Source organism: Hemicordylus capensis, chromosome 1 (assembly GCF_027244095.1).
Source record: "Hemicordylus capensis ecotype Gifberg chromosome 1, rHemCap1.1.pri, whole genome shotgun sequence".
Lineage (NCBI taxonomy): Eukaryota > Metazoa > Chordata > Lepidosauria > Squamata > Cordylidae > Hemicordylus > Hemicordylus capensis.
Window position 1 is genome coordinate 147,881,527 of NC_069657.1, and position 27,880 is coordinate 147,909,406.

The 27,880-nt window shown below is 49.6% G+C and overlaps 1 long non-coding RNA gene across 2 annotated transcripts; it reads left to right on the top strand.

Annotated features, from left to right (window-relative positions):
- LOC128341270 (uncharacterized) lies at positions 1 to 27,516 on the top strand. Of its 2 annotated transcripts, XR_008314296.1 has the most exons (5): positions 1 to 113; positions 406 to 478; positions 671 to 929; positions 10,095 to 10,209; positions 26,664 to 27,516. It is a non-coding gene; the product is annotated as an uncharacterized LOC128341270 (long non-coding RNA). The 2 variants fall into 2 exon arrangements; XR_008314295.1 differs by lacking the exon at positions 26,664 to 27,516 and having other exon boundaries at positions 10,095 to 13,377.
- The last annotated feature ends 364 nt before the right edge of the window (positions 27,517 to 27,880 follow it).

Here is a 27,880-nt window from a genome sequence, read left to right on the forward strand (position 1 = left end):
GACATCATTGCTGCTGCCTTTCTTTGAGGCCTGGACATTTTGAGTATGGAGAGTGACGTTTCTTGCAGTAATCTGACCAAAAACAACTGTGATTTTGAAAAAAAACCCAGAAGGTGGTGTATAATACTGCTGTGCAAAAGCACAACAAAAAGCACATGGTGGGGGCGGGAGTGGTGGTGGTGGTGGTGTGTATACCTACCAAAAAGAAGTGATGGAAAGCTTGGGTAGATGCAATGAATGAGAAGAGAAAAGGTGTTCAGGAGAAATCTGTGTTGTTTGTGTGTCAGGACATTTCAGTGTTTGTACAAACTACAAATAAATTATAAAATGTTTATTATCCTCCAATATTTTTGTATTTTTATTTATATTTTTATTTGATTTTTTCTGCCCCCTTTTTTCAAAAAGGAGCCACTATGTGGAGAAAGTGAGGGGTGAACAGTTTCATACCTGTGGAGGAGCAGGGAGTGAAGACCACAAGGTTGGTATTAGAGGTAGCTTTATAACTCGAAAATCTCCCCCACCCTGCAAATTGTCCTCTTATATGGCATGCCAGTATAAAGGGAGATTATTTTTATTTTATGTTAAGGACAATGACAGCAGCAGCAACAGCATGCGTTTCAACTGCATTACTGTCCACATGAATCCTGCTACTCTCCATTTTACCTTGCAGGCTGGCTTGGGGATTCTACAACAACAAACAACAACAACAACAACAACATTTTAAAAGAAAACTTACCAGCGAATCTGGTGGCCTCTGGGACCTAGGCATGCAAGTGGCCAGTGCGCACATGTGGCAGCCTTCAAAATGGCCACTGCGAGCAGGGAGAGGGCCTTAAAAGCCCCCAAACGGCCTGAAATGGCCTTAAAAGGATCGGGTGGGGGGAGCAGGAACCGTTGGAGACCCCCTGTGGCTGCGGAAGCACCCAGCAGTAAGTTTTCATATCTATATCTATATCTATATCTATATCTATATCTATATCTATATCTAGTTGTAGAATCACCCACCCCCTTCAAGCCGGGCCCGAACAGGTTTGTCCTCAAGCTGAACTGGGGCCTGGCTTGACGTGCACAAAACCGAACCAGGCCCGGTTCGATTAAAGTCTGGTCCAATTCGAACTGAACCAGGCTTCCCGGTTTCATGCACACCCCTAATTTCTTGGGGCAGTTTTCACCATATTGAAATCAAAATAGAAGACCTTATGGTCTTTGCTCCCCTCATCTCCACTCCAAGATAATCTTCATTGCCAGTGAAGAAATTTGTGAACATGCAGGAATCTACAAATGGCAGATTTCCTGAATTTCCGTTTACAAATCCTTTTCCAGTAATTTTCACTAATCAGTGGAAAACAAATCCACACAACTCAGTCAATCCTCCCACACATATCAAAAGGCTGCAGGGAGGTTGAGCAGGGTTGATGTTATAATCACCTCAGCCAATGGAAGAACATTTTTGATCTGCCAGGGAAATGTTAATCTTTAAACAGGATTTTTAAACAAACTACTTCATATAGGATGAAAAACATTGCAACACTAACTAATGGTGAGCTGTGTTATAGATTAATACTACTAAACATGCTATACGAGATTTAGGAGACATCCCCATTATATTTGTCCATATGTACCCACACTGCATGTAGATGTGCCTGTACACATGCAAACCTATTTAAACATAGCCATGAGGCAGTTGGAAGGCTTGCTACAGAGGTGGCATTGAGAAGGCTATATATTTCCTGTAATTTGTGTTGTATCTCTGAAACTGGAAGGTGGGGTTGTATGTTCGCCCATTTTGTCAGCTCTCTGGAGCTGGGATGGGTCATTCCTTGTATTGCTCCAAACTCCCTCCATTATTGCTCCTTTACTCAGCTCCAAAGTAAAGTTTTTGAGGGTCCTTTCTAGATCAAAGAGAGATACTCTTCCTTTCTAAAACTGCTGTGTGTTTATGTGTGTGTGAGAAACGTCCAGGAGATAATACCCTGATCTGCAAAACTAAAATTCTTATGAGAATATGTATTGGTGTCATTGAAGATGCCATATCCTTCTGCAGTTGAAGAAAACATGATGCTGAGCAAATCCTTCTTGGGACTTTGCATATCAGAGTCCTACTTTCTTCTTTGGCCTAGAGGGAACCTGATGTGGTCTAAAGATGGGGCCGCCAAGAACAAAGGGCCCAGGCCCTTCTGTTGGGATCAAAAGACAGAGCATTGAAGAGAGTGCTAACAATGCACAGCTGGGAAGTGCACATGATACCTCTTGGCTGGCAGAAGCCAGAATTGCCAACAAACTTAGGCTTTGAAGGATGCTTCGACTGATTGGGTTAGAAGGGGAACATTGATCCTGCTTTTATGTATCCATTAAAAGCCCCAGAATAACCAGCATCTTCAACCACCGACTCTTAATAATGCTGAGGGTGGAGGGAGAAAGAGCACACTGGCTTGTGCAGGAAAGCCCAAAGTGGAACACATTCCTGTTAAAAACCAGCTCTCCCCTCCCCTGCCACACAGTGCGCACACATTTGTGCACTTCGCTCGCCATTTAGAAGAGAGAGAGATTAGCTACTGGGACAGGCTGTTGTGGGAGGGGAGGATTTGCCGTGATTCACAGACTCCAAATCAAGGCCGGGTGCCCTTCGCAAAGAGACGTTTCAGCCAGACACAAACAACTGGACTCTTTCCCCCGTGAGGCTGCCTGTCTTGGAGCTGCCAAAGTGAACAAGCCAGGCAGCATGTCTCTGTCAAAGCTAATCCAGCACCTGCTGGGGTGAGAGTTGCCCAGGCACACACGAGGCCCAGTCCCGGGAGGGCCACTGAGCAGAGGCAGCTGCCTGACTCCGCCATCTATTTGTCCCTTCAGGTCGCTCATTTCCAGTTCACCTCCACCCCATGAGGAACACCCCCCCCCCCCGGGAGACTCGGTCTCTCTGACATTAAGTCTGGAGTGAGGCCGTCTGGCTTCCCATGCAGAGGCACCTTCTACAAGGGACTCCAGGCCAGGAGTAGAGGGGGCTGTTTCTGGGACTTCAAAGGGGTCAGGAGTGGAGATGCCCCCTCTAGAATACTTGGGGTGCTCTGTCAGGACAAGGGAATTGTAGGAGTTACCCTGAAGGCTATCTAGCCCTGTCCTCCACACTGAGACACAATTCATCAGGAAAACGGCATGGGGGAAAGGTGAACCCCCTTCTCCTCCCTCCCCAACATGATCCCAGGTGAACCCCCTTCTCCTCCCGCCCCAACATGATCCCAGGTGAACCCCCTTCTCCTCCCGCCCCAACATGATCCCAGCTGGGTTCATAGCTTATCATCTGGCTGCTCATCATTCTCTCATATATATATATACACACACACACACATACATGCAAGCATGTATTTAACATCACATGCAGTTGTTTGACCCCCTCTCAGTACACTCAGAACTATTATGCTCACCTCTATTCAACATCCCTTCCTTGTCCACACAACATTATTGGTTCCAATGCACAGTAAAATAAAATAAACAAGATGTTTACCAAGGGAAGTAATGACAAAATCTGAGATGAGGTGAGGCTCAAGAGAAGCAAAAGAGTTGCACAGTTGCTAGCCTGTTCATGTACACAATGTTATATTCCCAGCAGCATATCAAGATGTGCTTGTTTTTTTGTGTGTGAGAGATTCTGATGCTCCATCTGTTCATGCTGAAGAATCTCTTCAATGTGAATTGCCCCATAGATAATGCTTGCATTGCAGTGTTTATCGAACTGGAGGTATGTGTGTGTGTGTTGTTGTTGTTGTTGTTGGAGAAAGGGTCATACAACAATTGTGCATGTCTTATTGGCAATAAGTCTTGCAAAAGATAAGGAAGCGATTCCCACAATCACTAGAAAGCGGGCTAAGGGAGCCTAGCCTGCTTTCTAGTGATTGTTGGAATCCTGGGCGAGCCTGGTGGTTCCAAGGCGGCCAGCCCGCCTTATTCCCGCTCCCCTTAAACAAGGTTAACAGAGTGAGTGTTCCATTAACCTTGTCTCCCCCCCCCCTCGTGTGCTGCGTGTGGTGACACACAAGTAGACTCCCGGCCGGGCGGCTGCAGTCAGCCTCCCGGCCTTGGGTGTCTCTCCTGAATGCCCTGCGTGCTTGCAGCAGCTGCAGCCCTGGGTAGCTCAGATCCACTACCCAGTCAAAAGGTGAGGCAGGAAAGAAAGTGAGGACCATCCCACCTCATTTTTTTTTACTGTCTGCAGCATCAGGGTTCTGAAAATGGCTGCTGCCTCTCCACTGCCCACATGGAGCATTGTGGAATGCAGGAGGACTTCTTCCTCTCAATCCCACCTTGGACGACTGTCGCAGCGCAGCTCGTGTGGGTGTGTGCAAGTGGCAGCACCCCAAAGAAACAATGATCGTGTGGGGGAAGGGAGGCAGGATCCTACTTTCTGCTTCAGCCCTCCCCAGCCCAAGCCCCGTGTGAATGAACTCTATGTGTTCTGAAAGCAGGGACAGTCCAAGACATTTTATTGGCAGAGGCAAAGAAGGACATGGCACGCACCCCATCTACAGGCACACCCACTTCTGTGGGGGGGGGGAGGTGCTTGCTGCCCACTGCACCTCTCCTCACACCTACACCTGAGGCAGCCACCTCATCCTGTCTCATGGAAAGGCCATCCCTCACGGAAAGGGGAAAGCAGCTGCTATCAGCAGAAGCAGCACACAAAGTGAGGCTTAAGGGTGCTGGTGCTCAGATCCTGGACTTAAAAAGCGCAGCTCTGAAGAGGAGGAACCAGATTCTACCACAGCTCCCAGAGCAGATAGGGACGCTAGGAGGCCGACATCCCCTGAGGGACAGCCAATGGTCAGCCCTCTTGAGAAAGCTTGAGAAACAAAGGACCTAATGCCCCTCTGTGGAACTGCTGCTCCCCTTCCAGGCCTCCCTCATCATCCCCAGGATCTCAGGAGCAGTATCAACGAGTGGCCTGAGCCAAAGCCCAGACCTGGCAACACAGTGCCAGGGCCCCTTCTGGATGGATTTGCTCAACCCGTGAGTGTGCAGTCTGAAGGGAGACCTGAGGCTAACAACCCCCAGTCCTCCCCAGTGGACCGGCCCTCCCATGAGAGGGATAGCCAGCTGCCAGCAAGCCACGTGGGCAGGGCACCCCATTGTAGCGCCGGGAGGGGAGCATATGTTTGCAGGGGTGGGTTTAAAAGGCAGCCCCAAGCAGGAATTTCCGAGCAGCCAAGATCTATTTTTTTCACTGAAAGGTTGGGGAAGGGAAGCCCAGCCCTTTCCCCTTTGGGGGTCACCAGGCCGGTCAACAAGGTGAGCAGAGCTCCGGTCTTAGGAGAGTGCCCCACTATACTGTGAAGACAGAGGTGCACTGCTCATTCATGAAAGTGTAAGGCCATGGGGACACCCCTACACAACTCACGAGAAGAACCATCAGAGGGGAGGGAAGAGAAGAGAATTGCCGAGCAAAAACTACTGATGCCTGACAGCAAAATTGTCCTTCTCCCGTGGACTGCTCTCTCACGAGAGTGACAGGCCATGGGTACTCTATATCGAGCCAGGCTGCTCTATGGAGGAAAGCCATGGGGACAGGTGCCCCGACTACTGCTGTCCCAGTCTTGGCGACTGTGGCCAACGTGCTGCCAAACGACATTCCCCTGCCAGCTCATCCACCAATGTGGACATGTGCACCCTTGCCCTGAAATGGCAGCCCCGCTGTTCCTGTCCAGGGACAGGGTGTGTGTGGAGGGGTGTTTGCAGAGATTCTGTTCTGTCTTTTATCATGGAGATTTGGAGGCCCCACATAAGCAGGGCCACCTTAGGTGGGTTGGCTCAGCTCATGAGCATGCATTCCAAGGGGAGACATTGTAGGGGAAGAATGACGGTTCAATCCCCAAAGAGCACAGCAAAACCAGTTTGGTGAGAAAGCAGCAAAGCAAGAGGTCTGGAGACAGTTCTTTAGTACTGAAGAACTACAAGGATTTATTTAAAGAAAAGGTTACAAACGAATGTGAAAAAGCCTGCAGCTTAATTTCAGTTGTAGCTCATAGCTGGAGAGAGAGACCAAAACCAAACAGCCATCTCTGGAGAGACAAAATGGAGACTAACGCTGGAAGAACAAAGAGGGAGGAGTCCAGCACTTTTATCCATGACCTTAACCTGCCCCCCAGTGGTTACTATGGGACATTGCCGCTGAGAGCTGGTGCTGCCAGGGTCCTAGCTCCAACAAGCATGGGGCCCTCATAGCCACACAGCCTTACAAAGTAGGCTGTCCTGTGAGAGGGCAAGCCCACTGGCAGCAAGTGGGCCCAGCGGCACAGCCCCTGAGGATCACTGGCAGCACCAAGGAGGCATGGGTGGTTAGAGCAGCCTTCACAAGACATGCATGGGAGCATCTCCCTCTGGCCCAGCCACCACCAAAGGGACGGATACTTGGGCCAGTGTTGTCCTGGTCTTGGCGACTGCCACCAAATAGCTATCAAACTGTGCCCCCTGCAAGCCTTGTCCATCCCAGTGTCTCCCCCATCCGTGCATGCAGACAGTCCGCGGCACATTTCACAGGGAACGGGTTTTTGTTGTTGTTGCACAGATTCTGTTCTGTCTTTTACCATGGAGAGTTAGGGGCCTCACACAAGTGGCAGGGAAGCCCTTAGGTGGGTTGGTTCAACTCGTGATCATGCAGTCCGAAGGTAGACCAGCACCCTCACAGCCTCATGGTTCTCCCCAGTAGACTGGCCTTCTCATGAGAGGGCAAGCCCACAGGCAGCAAGCCGCTAGTGGAGCTGGTGAGGTCTTCATGGACTGCTTTGCCAGGGTTACCCCCGCCCCCCCATCCCAGGTTATGGTGGGAATGATCCCCCAGCAGCCTTTGCCCTCCCTCATCTACATATCCCTGTTGGGAACCCTTGCACTACTGCTTAATACTGGTGCAACAGGAGGAAATCCTTTATCTGGCTCTGGAGAGCTAGTGCTGCTTGCTCAGATCCTGCTGAACAGTTCCCCGCTGGTTCAGGCCTCCTGGCTAAGAAGACCCTACTATTGCCCCCCAGAGTCCACTGGATTGCTTGTGGTCTGATCCTCCTGCCTAGTATCTGCTCCAGCTGCTTGTGTTGATTGCACTGTTCAAAGTGTAGGAGCTGGGCCATATGGCTAAAAGAAGTGGTGTAGGAGCCAAGAGTGAATCTCTTACGCTGGGTTCTAGATTGAGGTAGGTGTGTGCAGTATATTTAGAAAGTTAAAAGGGAGGTGCAATCTTATTAGTTCAAGAAACACGGGACCAAAATGCTTAGAATCCTTTCTGTGGGATTTCTGTGTCATTTGCTATAAATAGTAGAAAATTCCCAAGTCTGATTTCCACCCACCCACCTACTTGTCCCTTGAACCTTTAACATATAGCACTACCTTTCTTCCACCTGCTGACATTTAATGCATCTCTCCCCACTGGGCAATCAATTAACACTTGAGAACTAGACATGGGTATTGCTTTGCTGAAATGCAGAACACAGCTTCCCAGGCTTTTTGGTTGGAAGCATGAGGCCCTAATCAGTTATAATTTAGCACAGGAAAGAAAACACAGAGGAAACTTTGTCTCAAAAGGCTGGTCTTATACCTGGCCTGGCCTGCAGCACATCTGACATGATAGCAAATGAACAAAGAGTCCTTCAGCCAAGGAAGGACCTGAGTTCAAATTGCAGCTTGGTTCTTGGGTAAGTCCTACAGCCTTGGTTTCAGTTATTGATTTATTTAATAGAGAGAAGCACCTCTTTCTGTGGTGTGTACAGATACCTATTTTGTTCCACTGTCAGTTCTGGTTAAGCAGATTTTGCAGGTTTTCGAAACAATATGAATACCTGACAGACCTGTTTACTAGAGCTAGAGGTGAGTGAATGCACAAATGCTATCCCCTCTCCCTTCAACAGTGCCTTCATCTCTCTAAAACAACAACAGCAAAGCCTTTCTGTCTCTAGTTTAAAGTGTGCATAGAATTGCAGATAGTACCTATATCTGATGAGATATATTTACTGATTAGTTTAGATCCATGCAATCCTTTAATCAGTCGTGTGTGCGCGTGTGTGTATAAAGCCAGCTTTTGGAAAGGTTAGGCTCATCCCTTTTCAGGCTCATCCAAGGTAAGCCCTTGATTCTTCTCCAGCCTCTTGGAATCTGAGGTCTGGAGAGAACATGTGCGGTAATGAACACATAAAACTGGGATTAGGTGGGCTCCTGGAAGGAAGAGTTCGAATTTTAAAATATGGATTTTTCAGAAGCCAAATTTGCATCCTTCCTCTTCTGTCTCTGATTTTTGTGCCCAGGCATGCAGTTACTCAGGAGGGTAGGTGGGAATTAGAGCTTGGAGTGGGAGAAAAGGTTCACATTGGTTTTTCTGCAAATTTCATGATGTTAAATTTCAAGAATAATCCTCTGACAGTGTGAGAACACTGGAAAGGTGGGAGTTCCTGAAGCTGGAGACACTGGAGGGAGGTTCCTTGGGGCTTTACTCATGTTCCTGTTTATTGTAGACAAATGTTCTCCCTGTTGGGGCTTCCCCCGCTCTCCTGTGCTTACGGCTGGCTGCACATTGTTCAGGAGGTGCTAGGGCTCCCGGGTGGCTTGCCGTCGCTTTGCTTTGGGAAGCACGGTTTGCTTTCTTCCCCTCCAGCCTCAGCTGCACTTTGCAAAGTCAGGCGCAGTTTTCCTCAGCCGACTGGCTGTGGCTGGCTGGCTGCATGGTTAAACTGCAAAGGGCTCGGTCGCTAATTAGGCCATCTGTTACCTTTGCGAATTCACCTGGCTCTGTTTTATTGAGCTCTTTCGTTATTATAACACTTTTTTAGGCTCATCTGGCACCTAGTTTCCTGGAAAGAAAATGGGGTTATTTCCCCTAGTGATAGGACAGGGTTACAAATAAGGCAAAACAGGCTATGGAAGAGGACCCCAGGAAAACTGGGGGGGGGCATCAGAGCAGATCACACTTGGGAGCTTCCTTGGGTGATGCACAAGATTTGCTTGCTTTGCCTACTGGTTAGGTACACTAGGTCCTCTTCCGATGATGTCTGATAATGACACCTGCGCTTACCTCTGATGATGATAACTAGATTAACTTCTTAACCTGAAACAAAACACAAGAACGTCAAGAGAAACTAACATCACAAAGGTTGTACTCTTTCCCCCTGTCTCCATCCCCACTTCCCACTACTTTTCTTTCTCCCTTGCCTTAAAATGCCTTGCCCTATATTTGATTTTCTCTTCCCTCTCTTTGTCTCAAATGGCCCACTCATTTAAAAATTTGGGCCGAAGTTATGTCTGTATTGCTTAAAAACAGAGGTGTATATTAAACAAAGTTGTGTGCTTTAAGTTTGCGTTGTTAAAAAATGATAGCCTACAATAAACTCTGAATCGATAAAAATGAAGAGCGTGCGGCAGAAACAGCAACTCCTGCCTCACTGCTTCAGTGCCCAGCACACAAATGTCTCTTTTGCTTGCTGGCCCAAGTGGCGTCCTAACAGCACCAGCAGTGGGGTGGAGAGAATGCTGGGGAAGTACACGACTGGAGCACTGGGGCGGGGCGGGGGGGGCGGGCAGGAACCACAGCCGCAGAACACTACCGTGCTGCCATTGGCCTGGCAGAGACTCTGGGTTGAGACTTGGCAACCTTCCATATGGTGCTCCATTAAAATTCTCTGCAGCTCAGAAAATGGCTCCTTTAAAAGTAATCACATTGTAGGGGAGCAATCCCCGCTGGTACTATATCTGGCAGCAGCGATAGAGGAAGATGCTGAAAGGCATCATCTCATACTGCACGGGAGGAGGCAATGGTAAACCCCTCCTGTATTCTACCAAAGAAAACCACAGGGCTCTGTGGGCACCAGGAGTTGAAATCGACTTGATGGCACACTTTAACTTTAATCATCATATTCCCCACTTTGTACTTCTAGTCCAGTGTGCGGAGCAGAGTGTCTGTGTTTTGAGGTTGCCATCCCAACTCAGACAACTCTCCTGCTTCTAACAGGCCTGCACTCATGAAGGAGGATGTGGCTACCAGTGTGTCCTCGGTCTCCCCTCTGCATGTCTCCTCCCTCTGCCCCATTGCCCACCCTCTCTCTCCTCACACCTTTGTTGCTCTCCAGCAGGTGGAGAAGGGGACTGGGAGCCTGAAAATTGAGTTTTCCAAAAAAGAGGTCACCATGGGACCAAAGATGGCCAACCTCAGTTTATGAGTGTTAAGGGATAAGCGCAGGAACTGTAAGTATAAGAGAGACACCAGCCTTGCTGGGCTGGTCATCCAGGAGGTAACTGCATCTTTGGAATGGAGACACAAGTGTTTATGCAATGGGAAGGGCACGTCTCCCCTCATGTTTCATTCCTTTTGCTATGTAAACAGGGTTGAGGGGAACTGGTCTTGTGGTAGCAAGCAACATGATGTCCCCTTAGCTAAGCAGGGTCTGCCCTGGTTGCATATGAATGGGAGACTAGAAGTGTGAGCACTGTAAGATATTCCCCTCAGGGGATGGAGCCGCCACTCTGGGAAGAGCAGAAGGTTCCAAGTTCCCTCCCTGGCAGCATCTCCAAGATAGGGCTGAGAGAGATTCCTGCCTGCAGGCTGCAACCTTGGAGAAGCCGCTGCCAGTCTGTGTAGACAATACTGAGCTGGATGGACCAATGGTCTGACTCAGTATATGGCAGCTTCCTCCTGTGTTCCTATGTTCTATGATCCTATGACTTTTGTTGTTCAAAAGCAGATTGTTGTTTGCCTACAAGATGCACAGTTCTAAATGTCTCTGTCAGAACCTGTGGCGCCACTACTGCAAACCCAGGAACAGTGATGCTGCTGTAAAGGACTGGCAGTCACAATACCAGTCTTACCACAGTTTTTCCTCACTCGCAACAATGGAAAGAAGTATAATTATTCTGCTGGTGCTACTGCTGGTTCTCTACAGTGGTGCTGCTGCTTCCAGGCCTGTAGCAATAGCGCTGCAAGTTCTAACGGAGACTTTAGATCTGAGCATCATGTTGGCCAACAATGATAATGATAGTGTTTCTCTTTTGTTGGGCTGTGCATCTTTGTGTTGCCCTTCCCTGCAATTCAGCTCTTCTCTTTCTTAAATAAACTTGGTTTTCCTTAATTGACAACCACTGGGTACAAAAACATGCTGCGTGATTGGGCGGGGGATTGAGATACATGAAGAGCTGTAGCTATAACTGAGCGGATGGGTTCAAAGAACCCCCAGCTTCTGAAGGCCCCCCAGATCCACCCCTCCCTATTTTCTTCATTATCTCCCTCACTCTGAGGGCCCCCAGGGATAGGGGCGAACATGGTCCACCTCGCCCCTAGCTGCTCCCCTGAGTACATGGAGCAATGTTTCAGCGCTGACTCTATGGAGGCAGCTGTCCTTTCACTGATGTTTCTTCCGTACCTCTAAGGGTTGTGGGTTTAGGGTAGGCGTGGCTACAGTTATCCCGAAATAGAGGCAAGGCTGGTCTAAGTTTGCAAAGAGGTTGGTTGCAGCTCAAGGGGACTGAGGTCAGAGTCCTGATGATCAGGGAGGAGCAAATGGGAACCTGCTTGCCGCTATTTGAGTGAGCAGTGGGGACAGCCAGCATCTGGGGTAGCAGAGAGATTCATGGCCTCAAGTCAAGAGCTTGCATGGTTCATGGGAAAGCAAGACCGTGGATAGGGGTGGGTAACCAGTGGAATCTGAAACCAGAGGGAGCAGGAAGGGAAGAGGGAGAGGGGGAGAGACTGTATTTCCACCCAGTAGAGGAGGCCAAGGACCTCCAGAGCCCTATCCAACTGTAATGCATGTAAAGAAAGCTTATTGGGGAATACTGATCACAACACAGGAGGGAGTTCTACTCTACACCTTCCCAAATCGAAGGTGGCTTCTCTGGAAAAAGTGATCCATCAGGACAGCAGCAACACCGCAACAGGAAGGACAAGCAGATCTCACCGTGGGGGCAAGAAAAGGTGCAAGACTCCTAGACAGAGAGATACTGAGCCCTTTCTCGTGAGCAGCGAGAAAGGGCAAGAGAGTGAGCAGGGAGGGAACCTTAAAAAGCTTACCTCCCTGCAGACGATCAAGGGCTCCCTCTTCGGCCGACCATTACCGGCTGCTGCTGGTAGCTTGGGAGTCGGATTGTCAGGACACGTTAACCCACCCGCAGTGTTCCCACAACGCTCCATGCAAGGTACAGTGCATTATGGGGATCGCCCCTCCCCAGGACTGGCCGGGATCCCTGCCATCTGCCCGCTGTGGCTGCAAGCAGCCAAGGCTGGCAGACGACCACAGAAATGGGGTTAGGAGAGCGCTCACTCTCCTTACCTTGTTTTAGAGGGTGGCTCCAGAGCCGCGTTTGCTGCCAAGGTGCCGTTGGGATTGGGCCCGATCCCAGAAGTACACATGCGCAGGCAAAACTGGGCTGGGCTTCCTTAGCCCAGTTTTGCTTTCGTGTGTGAATAACTTCACTGGCTAGCATCCAGCTGTTGTCCTGTCCATGCTTAGGACATGTAGCATAATCACACTCATTTCTGACCTGGCAGCCATGCACTCTCGGACTCCTGCCTGGCATCCTCACTTCTCCATCCAATCTACACACAGTTCTTAGCCATGTCTAAACCTCTGGGGCTCTCTCTTTCCAAACTCCGTTTCTCTCTGCTTCCTGGGCACCTTCGGGCTAGAGTCCCATTCTCCTAGCACCAGTAGCCAAGCTGTTTAACAAACCAGTCCGTAGCTGCAGTTCCCAGCACACCCCCTTTCTCTGGCATGATCGATGGCCACTGCCTCTGGCCAGTTTCCAGTCTCTGTGGAGCTGGAACAACATGTTTCCTAGACGGCCATAAACCCAGAGGGATCAGCCCAGTTGCCTCCTCTGCACTGATTCACTTGGCAGGCCAGAAAGAGAAGAGATCTGTGAGACTCACCTCCCCCCTACCTCAGACTGTCTGCACCTTATGTCCCTGCCTTTATGCCACCTAGGTGCTCAGGTGCTGCTGGCTATGCTGTCCCGGGAGGGACAGAAGAGCCCTCTAACTGGGTTTTCTTTTTCCTTACGCCAGAACTGGAAGCTGTGAACCCAAACACAAATCCTTACCTGTCAGTCCTCAGCTTTCCCCTCTATCAAAGTCAGGAGTGAGTTTCTTCTCCTCAAAGTTATCCCGAGGTATTCCTGGGGAAGGGATACTTATTTCAGTAAAAAAAACAGCTTCATAAACTTGACTCAGTATAAAGTAACTTCATATGCTCCATTGTTCCCTACTTGATTGGTTCAAGGGAGAGTTATACACTTTACTTTCTTACTCTCTACCTTTATATCCCTCTCTTCCTCCAAGAAGCCTAGAGCAGTATACATGGTTCTGTTTATCCTCACAACAACAACCCTGGGAGGTCAGTTAGGCTGAGAAGTAAGTGACTGGCTCGGAGTCACCCAGTCAGTTTCATGGCTGAACAGGGATTTGAACTCAGGTCTCCCTGGTCCTAGTCTAATTGCTACATCGCCTTGCCAGTCAAAATGAGCAACAATACCAAACTTGTGGTTGCCTCCCTGTGATTACCTCCCAGGAAAGATGGACCATCGGATGGAAACTGATTGCTTTTGGCTGACGTTCCTTCATCAGTGTGGCGGCTGCTCGGCCTCCATAGCAGCTCCCACACTGGCCTGGAAGCATCTAAGGCTTCTGCCCACTTCCTGGGGTGCCAGGTTTTGCTTGTTTGGTGCATAAACATGATGTTGGAAGTAACTGCATGGGCAAAAATCGATGCACACTCCCAGACTAGTGTGGAGCAGCTGCAGAGGCGGCAGGCAGCAGCCACACTGATAATGGAAAAATGTGTAAAGGGCATCTTGCTTGAGGGAGACTGAACTACATGGAAACAGATCCCATGCTACTGTTAGTGCATATGCAGGAGGCCAACCAGGGGGTGACTGTGTGAGAAAGATCCATGTATCCCCTGCCCCTGTGAGCTTGCTTCATTCACACACATTCCCCTGGAGCAGGGCACATTCCCCTGCATAACTTTGATCCTCCAGCAGTTGGACTACAGTTGCCATCATCCCCAGTCACAATGGCCAAGAGTCAGGGATGATGGGAGTTGTAGTCCAGCAACAGCTGGAGGACCCAAGTTGTGCAGCCCTGCCCTGGAGCATGGGGTCACACCAAGGGAAAATGGCACTCATGGGGCTGTGAGTGCCTATGAAGGGAGTCTGGGTCTGTGCCACACACAGAAGCCTGCCACACTGTGGCTCCGGTATCTACCTGGGTGAGCTAGGAGCACTGAGCCAGATTTGCAGGTACAGTATCCCCCCCCGCCACTTACCACCGCAAGCAGAGTAGAAGCAGAACCAGGACCCAGCGGGATCAGGTGGGAAAGACCGAGGAGGTTGGCCTCACCCACAGAGTTGTCGACAGGGATGTCGCTCCTCCACTGCTGGGTGCTGGTGCGGGTGAAAGGGGTCCTAGTCGTGCGAGAAGGAGGAAGCGTGTGACGTGTGACAGCAAGCAGGGAGCTCCCCCTCTCATTCTCTCTCGCCCCCCCCTTCTCCGCCTCTGGCTGCCACTCCATTAACTCCACTGGGATCAGTCGATAGCAGCGGTAATTGTTCCCTGCTAAAACGCATTCCTGCTGTTTAGAAAGGCTAATCCAGAAGCTGCAAAGGTCAAGTGCTGACATTTCCCAGCGCGGTTCCTGATGCAGAGACAGAGTCACTGGGGGGAGGGGGGAGGGCCCCCAAAGGAATCAGCCCAAAGGAGTGGGTGCTGTTTCCATGCAGGGAACACTTGCTCTATTCCCTACTTTGTGAACACAAGTCTGCCTCCCAACCACTCTGGTCAGTCAGAGGCAGTCAGAGGCCAGTCTTCAGCCAGAAGGCCTCAGAAATGCTTGTCGGCCTGGGATCCTGGACCTCTGCCCTCCACCAACCTGCCAGGGAAGAACTGATGCAGCTACGGGCCAGGAGATCAGCCCGGGTCCCTGTAAGCACACACCCAGCTGCCAAGAGACGACTAATTTGCCTGAGGAATACGTGACTTCCTTCAGCCCACCACAAAACCTCTCGAAAGCATATTCCCTAGAGCCTCACTGAGCCCCCCATGTTGCTCTGTGGAAGCGCTGGAAGGGTCAGCTCCTCCGGAGGGGCGAGATGCCTCTTCGGCTCCCCCACTTGCCCCTGGGTTCCTACAGGCCCAGGCCATAGCAAGATTGGCAGCTCCCAGAGAGTGCCGCTGGAAAGCGCTTCGTCTGGAAAGGTTTGCCTTTCAGATGGCTTTATCACAGTCTTGGGTGAACCGCAGGAGCCACTTCAAAGAAATAAGACCAGAAAACCCGAGAAAGTGTCTGTTTGGTGATGGGAAGAAAAACGGCAGGAGCTTAAATCCTTTAACAGACACATTGATGTCTTAACCTGCCTCTCTTCCCCTCATAGCTGCTGCTGCTGCTGCCCGGGGGCTCCTCATCGCCAGCTATGTAGATGCTCCTCATTCTTAATGTGCAGCACGATTGCTAGTCTAGTCCTACCACCACCCCCTTGTTCCTCTAAACTTGGGCTTTGATATCTCCATCAGTATTAAGGACAGAGACAAGGGGCTGCTAGCTCTGAGGCAAGAAATGAAGGCAAGGCTTGCAGAATTCTGCCTCTCTCTCTCTCTCCCCCCCCCCATGCCTTGTTGCGTTCAAGGACAGCCCATAAACTATAGCACAGGTTTAAGAGGCGTATTATCCCTCTCCTCACTTTGTCACACTACAACCAGCCACTACCTATCCCTGTCTCTTCTTTGTCACAACTCTTTCCGAGGATACATGGTACAGCCACCTCGCTGAAGCTAAGCAGGTCTGGCTCTGGTCTGTTCCTGGATGGGTGGCCATCAGCAATCCCACATATGCAGCCTTGAGTTCCAACCTGGAAGAAAGATTGAATATGCATCTGTTAAACAATGAAATAATAAAAATTCTGCTACCCTCTACCCCCTTGGTGCATGACCTGTTTTGTGGACAATCCTCAGGCATAAGAGAAATATATAACATGTACTTGTAACACCTTATATGGCCTGGAAACAGTATTCCTTAGAAATGCTTTCTAAAACTCATTACCCATGACAATCGTCCCGTGAGGCCTTGCTCCATTTTCCATCAAGTTGGGAAAGGACATTGTAGAACTGGAAAAGGTGCAGAAGAGAGCAACCAAGATGATCAAGGGCCTGGAGCACCTTCCTTAGGAGACAAGCCTTCCTTGTGAGGCAAACATCTGGGGCTTTTTAGTTTGGAAAAGAAGTTGTTATGGGGAGACATGATCAAGGTGTATAAAATTATGCATGGAGTAGAGCGGGGGAAAGAGAACATTTTCTCCCTCTTTCACAACACTAGAACCAGGGATCATCCCATGAAACTGATGGCCAGGAAATTTAGGACTGCCAAAAGGAAGTACTTTTTTACACAGTGCATAATTCATCTGTGGAATTCTCTGCCATGGGATATGGTGACAGCCACTAGCTTGGATGGCTTTCAGTGGGGTTTAGACAAATTCATGGAGGACAGGTCCATCAATGGCTACTTGCATGGTGGCTATAGGTCACCTCTAGCTTCAGAGATGCTTTTAAATATCAGTTAAAGGGGGAGCAACAGTAAAGCAGGGGAGTAACAGCAGGAGAGAGAGCATGCCCTCACCTCTTGCCTGTGGGTTTGTCATAGCATAGGCATCTGGTGGGCCACTGTATGGAACAGGATGCTGGACTAGATAGGCCTTGGGCCTGATCCAGCAGGGTTTTTCTTCTGTTCTAAGGGAACTCTATGAGAGCAAGGAGCAGGGCCTTCTCGGTTGAGGCACCTGTCATGGAACTCCTTCCCCAAAGACAACTGTCTCTGCCAAGCACTGCAAATCACCAGTAAAAAGATATAAAACCTGTTTATCTGAGCAGGCTTTTATGCAGCATGTGTGTGAGTGCTGTTGAACTGATGTTGATTTGAAATTAATGTTGATACTATTTTAGCAGATGATTTTTATTTTTATAGAACTGTACGGATACGTGCTTTCTAAGCTGCTTTAAGGCTTTGCAAAAAGGAGGAGGGACAAAAAGGATATACATTTTTTTAAAAAAAATTAATTAAACAAGCATCTCAGTCCTGAATTCTTTTTCTGGAGCAGCATTTATGAGGGCTGAAGGCAGGGATGGATTAACTAATATGCAAAGTACACTTACCCTCCCCAGCTTTGAATTCTGTATGGGCAGAACAGCTGGAGGTATCAGCACAACAGTGTGTTGTGGGAAAGGTCATGGTGCCGTCTATGTACTGTGGTGGGGAGTGTCCCAGCTAGCAAGAGCTGACTCATGAGGTGGGGAGAAGAGGCCCTTTACATTTTGCACTGTGCTCTTTCTCAGTCCCTGCCTGTAAAAGCCCCGAGCCAGGCAGCAGCGATGGCCTCAGTGGGGCAGGGGCTGGCGTGTATATGTGGGGGGTGTCCCTCTCTTCCAGTGCAGCTTCATTTCCCTTTCATCCTCGGCCTCCATCAGGCCCCTTCTGCATTTCCCTTCCAGCTGTGCAGGCCCAGCCCTGGCAACAGTCATTGCTTGCTCTCGGCGCAGAGGAAGGCATCAGACGTGTGAGCCTTAAATGAGAGCTCTTCAGTTAACGACTCCGGCTGAGCATTGAGCACGGGGCACGCGGGCAGATTGGCGCTGAGAGAGGTGGGCTGGTGCGCAGCTGGGCACCGAGAACGTTGGAGAGGCCGCACGAAGCCATTGATTAACTGCAGCGCTCGGGAAGGCTGCCATCCCAGAGACCCCGGGACCAGCATCTGCCTCTGCAGGCAGACCCCTCCTCTCCACGCTGTCTCTGGCCTGAGCACCTACCTCTCCTTCCTTCCCCCTCCACCCAGACACAGTGTCCTTGCCTTTTCTAGCTGGGAGAAGAGCACCCCCTACCTGATGTCCCACCTGCTTAGCTGTCCCCAGTCTCCTTGAGGCCATGCCCCCCCCCCCCGGCAAGAAGCACTTGTCAGCTCCCCCTCACCATCTTTCCCCAAAGATGGATGCTCCCTCTTTTGTTCCTCTGCCTTTGCCACATCTGGGGGGTCTATCACTTCCGGCTGCTCATTAATTGGGCCCCTTGACCCGGCACCCAAATTGGTGGCTGCAGCACACTAAATCAGCCGGTGAGCACAGCTTGTCCAGGCAGAGACTGATGCCCCCGCCTGCTGTCATGGCAACGGGCCTCTGCCAGCACCGGGGGTCAATGCAGGACCATCGATCAGGGGGAGCCGTGGTGATCATCTCCTACGATGACTGTGGTGATGTTGCACTGGCCCATTTCAGCAGCCCCAGGAGCAATTTGCAAGTCCATCCTGTCTGCTTGTGAACCAGAAAAAGAAAACCGAAAACTCCTACTCAGGCCTCCGCAGAAATAGAGGCCTGAATTCCAGAAAGGAGCCCGCTCCAGCCTCCATGCTTTGGGATCCCTTTCGCTCAGCGGCTCAGGGCAGGGATTCCCAGCTGCTCCCTGCCAGGCCCCAAATGGTTAAGCTCATCTGCATTCCGTGCCATGCGCCAGCCGGGAATTGCACTTTTATCGGCCTGCGGTGGCGGCAGTGCTGAATTGGGCTTGGGAACTCTATTTGTGAGCGAGTGCGAGCGCCCCAATTATTCCTGGGGAGATAAACGCAGTGGCTGGTGCCTCATTAACATTCCCCAGCCCAGGCAGCCTTAGACGGAGCTCGCTGGTGCAGCGTATTGATAAAAGAAAGCAGCTGGGAGACGCAGCATTCGCTACACTGAATGCTGTGTAAACACACGCACACTGTTTGTAGCCACACCGATTAAGTCATGCCCATGAAAACACCCTTGCTGCCTGACCACACCGGGTTCACACCTGCAGATTCAAATGCCCACAGCACACACACTCCGAAGGGGTCACCCCAAATAGTTGCACACATGCAGGGCGTGTGCCTGATCAAGCACTGTCTGTGAAGCTGCAGGAACGCCTCCGACATGCACTGATGGCAAAAGACCTGTGTTTGCGGCCAAGGAATTCAGGACACTCTGTCCAACCCTCACCAAAGGGGTGGGGAAGCCAGGAGGTTGGTCTGTCGGATTGCCAACTCTCACTGAAGCTATTCCCGAAGATCCACCCACCCACCCACTATTTTTCACCACAGCAAAACATTCAGATTTCCAGGACTGCTTTGAACAGTCTCCTATAGATGATGCTGATTCCTGAAGCCTCCAGGCCAGATCTGGTGAGCTGGCAACCCTGTTTGTCTGCAACAACTATTGCTGATCTCCAAATATTGGCGGGAGCCCCAGGCCCCGTGGCTCCTCTCTTGCTTTGGACAGGGGCCTTGCCTTGGAGGACTGGGTTCCTGTGATTTTTGCTAAGCTCAGTAATGGACGGGAAGGCCTGAGTCTTGTGCTAGGCAGAGGCCGTGCTTGCTCTGTAGGAGATGCCTTGCTGCAAGGAAGGGATCTTCGGGGCCCTGGGGAACCAGTCACGGGCCCACGGTGGTCCTGTCCAATGCCACATTTATCTGTGGTGCAGGAAACAGGGATGAGTGGCTGAGCAGGCAGGGCATTCCCCCTCCTTCGAGAAGCCAACCCGGATTCCAGGGCTCTGGCTTCCTCAGCAGCTGCAGGGCCTCTGCCACGTGGAGGCAGGGGCCCCGTTGCCTCCCTCCAGCCTTCAGCTCCAGTTAGCAGCAGCCTCAGCAGCCCCCGCCCCCCCCCCCCAGGGCTGGCTATTGGATTCTGCTTTGCTGAGCAGAGCCTATCGATCTCGCAGTAATTAAAGTCGCTCCAAACTCCTACTCAAATTCAACCTTGCGCAGTTTGGTGTGCATGAGAAACACCCTCAGCCTGCAGGGGTGGGGAGAGGCTGTGTGCTACAGCCTGGTTTTCCTCTACTGGCAAGAAGGCACAGGGCTGAGCTCCTGGCCAAAAATGGTTTCTACATCTCCGTACAGACAATCTCTCTATTGATGTAATTCAAGCAGAGGGCTGGATGGTGGTGGTGGTGGGGGGGGCGGCATAGCTCAGTGGCAGAGCATCTGCTCTGCACGTGGAAGGTCCCCGGTTCCATTCCTGGCATCTGCAGGTAGGGCTGGGAAAGACCCCTGCCGGAAACCTTGGAGAAGCCACAGCCAGTTAGCATCAACAATACTGAGCTAAATGGGCCAATGGTCTGACTCATGTTCCTGTGTCCCTTCTTACGTTCCCAGCATATATCAGGTAGGCAGGCCTGCTGCATGTATGGTTCCTGTTGCTATTTGAATCCCATTGGTCAGAAAAGGTCATTCATCCCCCTGTGCCCTGGACTGAGGTCCGCCTCACATATTTATGCATTGACAAAACAGTTCTGAAGAAGTGATAGTTTGAAACCCAGATGTCCTGTGACAGTTGCCCATGTGTATTTCACTCCAGGTAAAGATTTATGTATTGGTCACATTTGCATCCTCTGAAGATTTAAGGGCTGCATAAGTGCATAACCCCTGCTAACTTGGCAAAGAGGCACCTTTTACCGTGGTGATTCTCTTTATTTAGCAGGGGGAGAGTAACTGCCCCTCTCCACCCCCAGCACAGGACCTCCAGTGACTGTTGCTGGTGTCTATCTTATGTTTCTTTTTAGACTGTGAGCCCTTTGGGGACAGGAAGCCATCTATCTATCTATCTATCTATCTATCTATCTATCTATCTATCTATCTATCTATCTATCTATCTATCTATCATTTCTCTGTGTAAACGAAGGGCAGTATAGAAATTGAATGAATGAATGAGTGAATGATAAGTGGAGTTATTCCCATCTGATTGTCTCAACAGCCCCGAAAGTAAGTTAAACTGAAAGATAGTGATTCGCCCAAGGTCATAGCCAAGCAGGGACTTAGAAGCTGAATCCCTGCCTCTCAGTTGAACACTCAGTCCACTGTCCACTATGCCACACATGTGGAGAAGCAGCTACCAATGGCACAGCAGTGAAACAGAGCCTATGTGTCACACACACACACATGGTCTGCACATCTGATGCTCTCCATATGCACTTCCACACTAAAGCTTGCAAAATATGTTGTGAAACAGACCTGAGAGACAGCAACAAGGAGCCCCAGTGAGGGCCAGAGTTGCGTTTTTCAAAGAAGGGGAGTCAGAATGAATTCCTCTCTAGTTTTAAGGAGGATGCTTGCTTGTGGAGGGCTTCATTGGGCGGGATAGAGGGATGAGGGTCCTCTGAGAGCCATCTTCTGAAATCCTACTTGGGAGTCAGTAGCCAACATGCTGCACAGCAGTTAACATGCATTTTAGCACTACTGCCATGTACACAGTCGCACAAGAGTGCAGTTGAGCAAACACCATTGTGCAATGGTAGATCATTGGAAAGAATGGTCTACCATTGTGAAATTGCATTTGTGGAATTCCCAGTGTGTGTGAAACAGCACTATTGCACAACTATGAACACAAGGCATGAAAAGCTGCACAGTATGTCAGCCAGTGATCTCTAGCATTCTTAAGACCCACAATGGACAAGAGTTTTTATCCTCAGCTGGACAACAGATCTGCCTCTGCCCCTTCCGTTGTGGTGGAGTGGCAGTCCATCTCCTAGGAGTTAAGTTTCCCACTCCAAACCAATCACAGCTTGGGAAGTGGTGGGAAGGGCAGGTGGCCCACAGCAGTGCCATGGCACATAGAGCTCCTCTCAGCCATGGCTGAGGTATCAGAGCCACACCTAGGCTGAGATCAAACAACCGCAGCTAGAGCACGAATTGCTCCAGGTTGCTGCCTCAGGCTCTCTGCAGGAGTTTGCACACAATAACATGTGGTGATGCATGTTATTTATAGCTTCAGGTATTATTTTTGTCACCAGGCAGTGTGCCCTGTGATCTTCCGCTCATTCATTTCCTCTCATTCATGCTCATGGCATCCCAATGAGGTAGGCTATTAATAGTGTCTCCTTTTACACATTGGGGGACTCAGGGGGGCAAGAGAGAGTAAATAGGACACAGCACAGCCAATGTATCCATAGCTGAGAAAGGACTTCAGCAGAGGTTTCCTGTAGGGTTGTGCGTTTTGTTTTTTTTCATGTTTTGTTTTTGGCCCGAATCCGAAACACCCCCATTTTGTTCTTTGTTTGAAACCAGCTAATCCGAAACACCCCAATTTTGTTCTTTGTCCGAAATTGCAAAATCCGAATCTGAAACGTTCTGGATTTTTAAAAATGGCCTCAGGGAAAAACTAGTGGGTGGGGGTGGTAGTGCCCAATGGGTGGAAACTACCACCCAAATTTCAGAGGAATTGGGCAAAGGGCTGATTTTTGGTGAATTTTTGAAGTATAGGATTTTTCCCATAAGGAAGAATGGAGGTCTCAGCAAAAGTATATCTTCATGTTGGGGGGATAGGGGTGGCCCAGAGCAGAGTAGGGTGGGTGGTAGTGCCCAGTGGGGGCAAGGAAGCTGCCAGAATTATTTCAAAGGAATTGGGCAGAAGGCTGATTTTTAAAGATGTAATGGAATTCGTGTGTCTGTAAAGTTCTTCCCCATAGGGAATGATGGACCTCCATAATTCCTGCCCCATAACTGCACTTGGGGGGCACCAGGGTGACCCAGAGCAAGTGGTGGTGTAGAGCACATAGGGTGCCAACCACCCGCATGGGTTGCTAACCCATGGGGTACTGGGTTCGGTTGTTTCTGAGATGTTTTGAGTGTAGATTCAGATTCTCTGGTAGCATATGAGAGTGGATTCATGGTTTGTCATTGAAAATCTCATATGCTACCAGAGAATCTTCACTCAGAACACCTCAGAAACATAACTCAGCAACCCATGGGGGTGGTTGGCACCCTATGTGCACCACACCAACACTCACTCCCAGCCACCCCAGGGCCCCCCAGGAGGAGTTATGGGTCTGCTGAAACCTCCATTATTCCCGGGGGGGGGGACATTAAAGAAGCGTAAACTTCCAACAATACATAAGAAATCAGCCCTTTGCCCTATTCCTTTGGAATCTGGGTTGTGGCAGGCACCCCTTGGGGCACTGCCACCCAACCCACTATTTTGCCCCTTAGGCCCCCTTTCTGCCCCGAATCTGCCCCAAAGACATTTCAACTTCAAAAATTCTTTAAAAATAAGCCCTTTCCCCAATTCCTTTGGAATCTGGGTGGCAGCAGGCACCCATTGGGGCACTACCACCTGAACTACTCTTCTGCCCCTAAAGCCCCCTTTCTGCCCCCAATCCACCCCAAATAGCATCAACATCACACATCAACAACAGCAGAGCTTTGGAAAAAATCAGGCAGATTTCCAAAGGTCATGGACTTCCACATCCCCCCCACCCGAAATGCAATTGATCTACACACAACAGTGTGAAACAACAACAATGAAATGCACACTGTCCCACTGGGCAATGAGGGTAAAATTTACCCTTAAATTTGCTTAAAAGGAACAAGGAGGCAATTGCCAGCAGATCAGCCCATGCTTTCGCTGGCCAATCTACGGGCTGGAAATTCAAACAGATGTCAAAACTCAAAATGGAGACTGAAGGAGAAAGACTTTTTGCAATTGCAAAATGGAGTTCCAAAACAGCCGAAACAACAAAACATTTTGTATCCAAAACAGGGACGTTTTGTTTTGGCTACAAAATTTTCTGTTTTGAGCATTGGGTGTTTTGTTTTGGCTACAAAACAGCCGAAATGGCCTGTTTTGTTCACAAAACGTTTTGTATCCGAAACGAAATGCACATCGCTAGTTTCCTGGGCTCAGTCCTATACCTTGCTGTCTGAACACACACACACAAATCTGCTTTGCATGCAGGAAGGTCCCAGGTTCAATCTTCGGCATCTCCAGGCAGGGCTGGGAAAGCCTCTCATTTGAAACCTGCCTGGGGTGCTGCTGCCAGTCAGTGTAAATCAGTGGTTCTTAACGTGGGGGTCTGCAAGATGTTGCTGAACTGCACTCCCATGCTGGGAGAAATCCTTAGGCAGGGGGTAAGGCACAGCTGCACAGGTTGGGGCTCTTTCAAGCCAAATACAGGCAGCCCACCAGCACATGTGGTATGTGTGGTCTGAAGGCACATGATGCAGCCACTTGGCTGACCTTTGCTGAAAGAAAGGCAGGCTGTAGAACAATGAAATAAATGTCCTGTAATCTAGCATGTGAAGGGTCCCCCCAGTAGCCCAAGATTGATCCTATCCCAAGCACTGCAGGTCCGGGAGGGAGGGAGGAGCATTGGGGCACATGAAGTGAGTGGCAAATCTGGACTATGAAGCATAAAGGAGACGGAAGGGTGATAGCTAAGCTCCCCCCGCCCTAGCCCCAGATATACCTGCACTGCCCTGCCATTCCCTCAAGCAATCTGGCCACTTAGCATGCAGGGGGACATCTGTCCCGGAGACGCCCGGCTCACATGGGACAGCACGCACTATCTCTCTGCAGCAGCCAACACAGCACTCAGCCCCAAGGACACCATCTCCTCCAGACGCTAGACAAGGGCATTTGTCTCCTCACATTCCACTGGAACAAGCCCCCCATACACCTCAATGCCCTCTGCTGGGAGATTCTGAGATTGGCATCTCTCACACCTCATTCGGTGCCCTTCATTCCACACCCTCTGCTGGACAGTTCCAGGCTTTGCTGCCACGCCCCCCGCCCCCCCCAGGCTTTGGAAAAGGCACTTCAGAACTACCACACTGGACAGCTCCATGCACATCATCCCAAATATCAGGCCTGCTCTCACACACCCTTGTTCTCATGGTAGTTAAGTTAGCATACGTGCCACCCCCTGGTTTTGTACTCCGAATCATACATACAGGCTAGAAGTCCCATTTTACCCATAAGCATGAACTCTAGGGGTGGGAACATCCAACACTTTAGTTCTCTTTCAGCACTTTGTGAGTATGGCAAAGTGGGCTGAAGTGTGTTAAGGGCTAACTGATCTATATTGGGATTTTGAGTGAAATTGATCTCCAGGTAATTTAGGACCAGCAAACGGAGGTACTTTTTCACACAACGCATAATCAACTTGTGGAATTCTCTGCCAGAAGATGTGGTGACAGCCAACAACCTGGATGGTTTGAAGAGGGGTTTGGATAACTTCATGGAGGAGAGGTCTATCATCGGCTACTTGTCAGAGGGCTATAGGCCACCTCCAGCCTCAAAGGCAGGATGCCTCGGAGTACCAGCTGCAGGGGAGCAACAGCTGGAGAGAGGGCACACCCTCAACTCCTGCTGTAGGCTTCCAGAGGCATCTGGTGGATGAAACATGATGCTGGACTAGATGGGCCTTGGGCCTGATCCAGCAGGGCTGTTCTTATGAGTGTGAGCCTTCTGTACATTTCTAGTCAACATGTTTCAGGGGTGATTCTTTCTGGCACAGCTAAAAAACTGCCACACAGAGGAGGATCAGGGACCAAAAAGCAAAAAGGGAGGGTGTGTGAGAGGGAGGGGAGGCTGTTTGCGCTATTTGAATGTGTAAGTAAAATTCAATACTCAACAGGAAATTTAATTTTTAGCAAATTGGCAGCTAAAAATCTTTGTATTGTGCTACTGCTCTCTACTGGCAGGCAGCAGCATTGCAAGCCCAAACCCAATTCACGGACAGGGAAGCAACCCAGAGAAACCAAAGGGCTAGGAGCCGACTAACCATATAAGCAAACAGCAACCCCATGTGGGCTGATAACAGAGGGATTGTCTAGGGATTCATTTATCCTGGGATTGTCTAGTAGAGATCATGGAAAAAAGACCCATGAGATCTGCAAACCAGATCAGGCTCAAATCAAGGCCTGGGAATGAGCTGAGGGAGCAGAGATTAGGAGTAAGGAAGATCAAGAATGGTCATTTTATTAGGAGTGACTGCCTGTGGGGCACATCCAGCTAAAATGACTTGATTGGTGACCCCCATGCAACCTATTCTGCTCTGCCTCCCACACTATGCACATGACCATTGCCCATGGCATCCAGTCATACAGGACTGGATTTAACATGAACATTTGTCTGCTGTGATTCATGCCTGACAGGGACCCCTTCAGCATATGGCCTGCTCGACTTTGGCCCTCCTGCAGATGTTGGCCTACAACTCCCATAATCCCTCGCTATTGGCTACTATGGCTGGGGATTATGGGAGCTGTAATCCAAAAACAGCTGGGGGGGGGGAGTTGAGCAGGCCTGTGCTAACTAAGGCATACGGTGGGAGGAAAGGGACAATAGAGAGCAATAGGCATAGAAAGGAGATTAGTGGTTTCAAAAGGCTGGTTTTCATTGGTAGAGCTGCTTAGCCTGTTATAACACTTGTCAGTTTCCCCGTTTTATGGGAAAGAGGCAGGAGAGATTAAAACACCCCATCCCAGGATCTCCTGCTGCACTCTCCAAAGCATCTGCAGCTGAGAGAAAGGGGAAGGAAGGGAATCATGCTCGCCACTTCTAACCAGCTCCCTTTTTGTACCCTGCTAGAAATATTGATCCACATCTGTGTCCTCTAGTGAGCCAAAATAATACCAGAATGGTACTGCCAGGCCCAGAATTTAACTCTCCCATATAGGTACAGGCCAGGTTCACATGAACTGTTGTTTCAGTTTAATCAGTGAAAACCAATGTTATCTCTTCGACCCTTTTCACAGAGAAAAGTGAAAGGGGCCACGTTTTCTGTTAGGGATCCAAGACAAGCGACTACTCCACGAGAGGCTGATATTCCAGCGTGCAGCAGTGAAGAGTTTCACCTATTGAATTTCTGTCTCCTGCGTAGCAACCCATCCCTTGCAGCTCTTCAAGGCAGATCAGTCACACCCCAGCAAATGATGTTATGCCATTCGCCTCCTAGCATGGGGATGGTACCAGGAGCCAGTCACTGACTCACAGCTGGACTAATGGATTCTTACACACCTAATGTGATTTCTGAAACTGCATTTCCCCATCCTGCCTTGTGCATATATGGGAAATCAGCGTCTTGACTTCAGGAGAGGAGAAGGAAAGTTCAGCTCAGCCCTCTTCCATTAAGTCTCCTGTCAAAAGCAGCCGTGGGCAGTGCTGCTATCTTCAATTATATACTGCCCCCTATTGGAGAAGGCTGATCCTGCCCCACAACTGCCACTGCTCTCCAGCACCAGCTGTCCTTATTCCAAATCTATTTGACATGGGGGTGGGGGAATTCACTCATGTTCCTGGAATTAGTTCCCTCACTTTTAATTTAGATTTACCCCAGGCCATGGCAACCAATCATGAGCTGGTTATACAATTCTAGTTCCTGGATGTATATTGAAGCATTGACAATGCTGGTTCAACAAGGTCAAATGCACACAAAACAGTAACCCAGCAGGATTTTACACATCTACCTCCCGAAAATGGTCTGTGCATGCAGCCGGAAGGCTTGAGTTGCATTTAACAAAACCAAACCTGCTTCCATGGCTCAGAACCTACCATGTCCTGTGGTCTCATCATTGTTTATGTTTTATATTCAAACACATTCATAAATATTCTCTTCCCTTAGAAAGCCCTATCTAACACCAGCACAGTGTCCCTCCAGTAGCTGTTGCTGGTGTCTGTCTTATATTTCTTTTTCGATTATGAGACAGGGGACCATCTTATTTATGTATTATTTATTTTTCTATATAAACCACTTTGAGAATTTTGTTGAAGAGCGGGATATAAATATTCGTAGTGGTATAAAGGGAAGGAAACAGGAACAGTGCAATACAATTTATTAAAGAGTAGATCCTGGCATGTTTCAAGTAAAACTCCTCTTCAGGGGAAGTGGTTAACAGGGCACGATATCTGAGCAGTTTAGAAAGTCTGTATTGTGCCCTGTAAACCACTTTCCCAAAGAAGGGTTTTAGACGAAACGCGCTGGGATGTACTTTAATTCATTGTATTACACCATTCCCATTTCCTTCCTACCTGTTGGCATGGGGCTTTCCCGTCCTATGCGCTTCTCTCCTTTAAAAAGTTCAGAGCAGATTCTGTCTC